Raw genomic sequence first — 6,000 nt, forward strand, 5'->3', positions numbered from 1 at the left:
CCGTGTGATCGGGTCAGACAGCCTAGTCTTCGCTCCTTATTAATGAGTCTTGGGCACCCACAACCCTGACACCAGTTTACCAGTTGTCCTTTCTTGTACCACCTTTGGTAGGTACTAACCACTGCATACCGGGAACACCACACAAAAATTGCAGTTTTGGAGATGTTCTGACCCAGTTTTCTAGCCATCACTATTTGGCCGTTATCAAAGCCACTCGGATCTTTTCGCTTAACCATTTTTACTGCACCCAACCCATGAAATTGAAGAACCGACTGTTCACTTGCTGCCATTATATAAAGATATAATCAATGTGTTTTATTTTACCAGTCAGTGGTTTTAATGTTGTGGCTGATTAGTTTATAGTGCGATGGCATGAAGGCACGTTTTAGTGTGGATGCTTTGTTGTAGGTGCATGTCTGAAAATAGGGTAGTTTGTCAGTGTGTGCAAATGCAAGGGGTATTTTAAGGACCTAAGCTGAATTAAATAGTTTTGATGTATGGATAATGCCGTTGCATTCAGCATTTAGTGACAGTCCCCCTGGCTGTGTCTCACAAAGCAAACCTGTAAATTGTCATTTGCCTGTTAAAGTACATTGTGCTTACCTTAGAAGTTTTCACCTCCTGCTCTATAAATGTAACTTTAATCATGCACAGGAGGCCTCTATAGGCTCTAGCAGGCCATCAACAGTGCAGGAGATAAAATTCTAAACTAAACAGACTGTGCAATAAAAATCATTTTAAACATTAAATCTCTCGCTTTGTGATTTAACTCCTAAATGGCAGAGACTTCAGCATTTAGCATAAGAATAACATTGGTATTTCAATATGAATAGATATGTTATGGTATATTTACTAAATAGCAATTAAAAAAAGAATGTAGGGCAAAAACAGTTGAGAAGCAGTAATGATTTCTTTATTTTTTTTTTAGCTCTGTTGGCCTAATTTTTTTTAATTCTGGATCATACATGTTTTGTGATAAAATTTATTGTTTTTGTCCAGGTGTTTTTAGTTTTTTTTTGCTTCAGGTTTTTTATTTTATTATTTGACTTTCTGACAATATGTAACAGCTTATATGAAGTAAGAATATGACAAAAATAATATTGTTTGTGTGGTAAGAGGTCAGTAAATATTACTGTTTCCAACACAAGATACTCCAGAAATGCATTTGAATGGATTAAAAGTAACCCAGGTAAATACTAGGTATAATCTCTTTGGGGTTTGCTGCAAAGTACAAAAAAAAAAAAAGCCAATTTGTCAACAACCAAACTGCCCCTGATTTAGTTAATAGTTTATTTCAAGTCCAACCACTTTTGGTGGTCATGTAGCAAGAAATGTTTTGTGAAGCATTTCTGCTTCAAATGCTGCACATGATAGAGATAATTGCACTTTTGTGCCAGAGGCTAGTTGCACTCTGCTCTGGGCTGCCTAATGTCAATTCTGTGCAAAATAATGCACCTGTTGTCATTGAACAATATTAGAAGCATTTGATTGGACCAAGGAGATGGGAATAATTGATACAGTGTGATGCTGGAGTGGGGTGTGGCTAAACCTTGCCTGTTACTTGATTCCAGATAAGATTTAACTTTTATAGCAGTGATTCCATACCAGTTTTCATGCCCCCCATCTCCACCCACCAGCCCAGGATTTAGGAATTAGCCACTCGTGTCTAATGTGTTTTTAGAGAAGAAGAAGAAGAAGAAGAAGAAGAAGAAAAAAAAACAAAAAAAAAAACCCTTAGACACAGTTTGGTTATTCCGAAAACCTGAACTAGTAAGGATGCATGAGGCATGATTTGGGAACCGCTGTTTTACAGGCTTAACATGAAAAAGGGGTGTGGACAAGCTAATGGGGCACAACAGGGCAGTGACAGAATGTAAAATACATTATATAAACAGGTTGGAGTAACCCATTGTATTAATGGTGGATTAAGGGTGTTTGATTCACTACTTCAACAATCTTAACCAAATACATGCACAATTAACACAAAGAGTTAAAATTTAAATGTACAATAACATTGCTAGCCATATTCTGCAGATGATCTTCTTCCTCCCTCACAACCAGGGAACAAGGGATTAAAAAACCTGCAATAATTGCTCTCTCTCTCTCTCTCTCTCTCTCTCTCTGTACAGGGGATGGTGAAAGAAAATGAATAACTAAAAACTCAGTTGGGACTTCCCGATACCCCATTAATCCAGATGGCCCCTCACATTAATTTAAATCATGGTACCAAGGGGTGACGATTAATAGAATTGCAGACATACAAAAGTCTAAATGCTGTTTCCCCTGTCACACTACGGGAGGGGAGCAATATGTGCAGGGGTCCTAGCCAGTTATGTAGGCCTTCCAAGAAGATGCAGGTGCGCGAATAACTTTGCTAATGTGGACTATTCAGCTAAGATTAGCTGTGATAATTTAGTTTCCACCTTTTTATATTAAGGTAGTGATGTGTTTTGCAAAGACTCCTTCCCCAAGGCACCCATCCCCCTCCACAAAGAACCCCCACTTCCCCGTAAAGCTTAATACTTTGGCCTCTGGCCACGGAGGCTGCCATTGGTTGCATCACAAGCGTACTCCCGAAAACACACAGGAGTACAAAACAGGGTCTGTGGAAGAATATGCAAGGCAACTTTGATAAAATACCATAAGCGTCCATCATGAGTGAAGGCTGATGGGAAAAGACAACAGGCAGAATATGTTTGCATTCCACTCTTATTAATTTGATCAAAAATGAGCTTCTCCATAATAGTTAAGTTAAATTTTAAACACAGTCTAGGGAGTTTTTCATTAATAATCAATCTCAACTAAACCTAACATCCTTACTGAGGGGAAAAAAAAAAAAAAAGAACTATTGAGTTATACTGGCAACATTTACCAGGATGAACTTGAAAACTAGCAATAGCTAAAAATGTATCCTTGTTGGTTACATAATGTGACATTATATATTTACAGATTGGGACATACCACACACACAACCCCACTTCATAACCCACATGCAGAACAGGAAGCCTGTTATTTACTTTTATACCCAGTGTAATACAAAGAGAAGAGGGATATGTTATTAGGTTATATGCACACCATTGCTGTCATTTATTTAAACACTGTGCCTAGTGACTTTATTTGGGGACTACATTTTTATTTTATTTCCAATATATTCCCCAATAAGAGCCAAATCACAGATAATTTAGGTAGATGTAGTCGAACTGCAATTTTGTGCAAATTAAGTTAATCCTCCTTTGGTTTGGCTGTTCAGACAAATTCAAGATTAGAATATCAGAGCTGAGAAAAAACTACTTGGAGTTTAATAGTTAATAGCTTGCCTATTTTGGCCTTTGAATTCTTGAGCGTTCACAAATTTAGTGTACAGTGTAAGTACATGCAACTGTCATGGCGTTATACCAACCTGTAAATAATATGAAAAGAAAATACAACCAGTAAGTATACAGTATGCATGTTACACTGAAAGGTTTTAAATCTAATCAAAGTATAAATTATAGCCACATCTCCAACTTTTAGAAAGTTACGTAACATAATGTGATAGTAACTGTTTAACTGCAAAGATAAAAGAAAGAATCATAAGTGGTTTAAGTACACCCACACCAACCGCTAAAATACAGTAAGAGGACAAACTGATTATCACTGGACATTGTCACAAACAGTATTAAGTTTGGCGGCAAATTTCAATTTAGTCTTAGTCATAGTCTTTTGACTAAAAAGCAGTTTTAGTCGGATTTTAGTAATTTGAATTGTTTTATTTTTAGTCGACTAAATCTCAAAAATGTTAGTCGGCTAAAATTTGACTAAAATTGTTAGTCGATAAAATTAACAGTGGTCACAAAAGATAAGGCCTGAGTTTGTGTTCCTGTAGACATTCAATTGCTTAAAGTATGAACCTCACCCTTTTAACAATCCTAGGGTTAAAGGACCAGACTGACTGGATTTAACATGGTATTTGTTTATCAAAACAACACTAGCGCATGCTTAGAAATTCAAAGGCTAGCCCTGGCCTAGCTAAAAACTTCACAAATCTTTCCTCAAAATACAGATCTCGGACTTCAAATATACAAACACAAAATCAAAAAACCGTCATCATGAAACGGTATGGTCAATGCTTGATGATTGCAAGCAAACAAAAGGAAACTATAGCATGTATACTTCGAAATGAGCTCTCTTTAAATTTCAAACATGCTGAATTAATTTTCAAAATGCTGACTGGTGCATTCTCTCTCCATATGATGAAGGGAATGGCCCAGAAGCACTTTGCCTGTAGGATATGTTGCTACACAGGTGTGATTTCAGAATGACAGGGAGGGGCAGTTCTTCACCCTCCTCCTTTATCATTTCCTCAGGATGAATTATATCAATAAGCTTTGCAACATGACAGATCAGGGAGGAGAGAAAACAAGGAAATGAGTGGTACTCATAACAAAAACAGCAGATTTCATATCTAAGTCAAGGGTGACCAAAAAATTTAACACCCACCCCTCCCTTTCCCTCAGCTATTTTGGAACTACAATCCTCATGATGCTTTTAGATGGCATGGCATCAAAGGGAGTTGTAGTTCTGCAAAAGTTGGAGGTTTATATTTTAGCCACCCCCTGATCAAAGAGGTCTCATGATGAGAAAAAAAAAAAAAGATCGACCTAGTAATTAAATAATGGCATTTAAAATAAATATGCATGACCAACAGATCATACACATGGACATATTTTATTTTCTTGTAAGGATAAGAGATTTGCCTAGATAGAAGGATTCCAATTACAGTTAAAGGCACAGGATTCTTATATAAACACTATTTGCCTGCATGCAAATAAATATGTATCTAAATGTAATTTATAAAGCACAGACAGCAATTGGAGGTAATTATAGTTTCATGCAAAAAGTATGGTTTAGTAATAAAGGCAATAGCTTTTCTGCAATAAAGGTTTACAAACACATCCAGCACACACCCACCCACCCCTAGAGGGATGTTCAAAGGGGATTGTAATTTGTGGGTGAGCCTGGCTGGACCAGGGGGGGCAGAAGAGAGTGGAAGATCCCAGATCCAAGTCCCAGATCCCCCAATAAACACCATTCTATGCAGAATATACTGTATGGAGTGTTTAAGGCAAAGCGGGTACTCACCCATCCATGGCCCGGAGGACGAGGAGGAGAAAAGGAAAAAGAGACAGAGAGAGAGAGGGAGCAAAAGAAGCTCAGCGTGGAGAAGAGGAAAGAGGAGGAGGGAAGATGAGAGGAGAGGAGGAGGGAAGAAAGAGGAGGGCAGGGAGAGAGGTGCGACTGCTGTAGAGGGAGGTGGAGGAGTCATTTTATTAACAGCTTCACTGCCAGCACTTACTGACAAATCATGGACTGACATCAAACTTCTATACATCTTTTATCCAAGGCAGATCAAAAGATAAAACTCCAGGGGTTAGAGAACTACAATTACCGTGATGCTTTGCTAGGCTGCAGGTCTACCTACCTGTGGCCATCCCTGCAAAGTCTCTAGTTAGTGGTCTGCCCCAGCTGTAACCCAGGCTGGCTGTGCCTGATGGTGGTTATAGCTCTGCAGCTCATAAAGGGGTTAATTATGTTTTACTGACCAAAACAGTAGATGGAAAGTTGTGCAGAATAAATAGTAATATATTATGCAGGAGGAGAGTGCATTAAATGGAATAAGCACAGCAGGGAGATAAAAAAAGATGATATTCATGTATTCACAGTGCACTCTATTATATTCAGATAGTAATGTAAACAACTATGTAATATTTATTTGGAAAACAGTTGGTTACTGATAAATCTGTGTTAAATATATGTATTTTGCATGAGTTATATTGGATCAACATATATGAAATGACAGAAAGAACAGCAATGACGATTTGCACAACTAAAACAAAGGAACAGTCATAAATGTAACTATTTTTTTTTTTGACCAAAACATTCCCCCATCAGGATAGAGATCTTTAGTGTTATGAAGTCTCATGTATCAACAAATGTTAACTGTTAACATATGCAGGTAGG

General features: G+C 37.6%; 1 protein-coding gene across 1 annotated transcript in view; it reads right to left on the minus strand.

Annotated features, from left to right (window-relative positions):
• Nucleotides 1–5,207, minus strand: part of PTBP3 (polypyrimidine tract binding protein 3) — a 258,869-nt gene extending 253,662 nt beyond the window's left edge. Inside the window, exon 1 of the mRNA XM_063455301.1 lies at nucleotides 5,122–5,207. The gene's annotated coding sequence lies outside the window, so the exon portion shown is untranslated. The remainder of the gene's footprint in view (nucleotides 1–5,121) is intronic.
• Between the last annotated feature and the right edge of the window lie 793 nt (nucleotides 5,208–6,000).

Source organism: Pelobates fuscus, chromosome 5 (assembly GCF_036172605.1).
Source record: "Pelobates fuscus isolate aPelFus1 chromosome 5, aPelFus1.pri, whole genome shotgun sequence".
NCBI classification, from domain to species: Eukaryota; Metazoa; Chordata; class Amphibia; order Anura; family Pelobatidae; genus Pelobates; species Pelobates fuscus.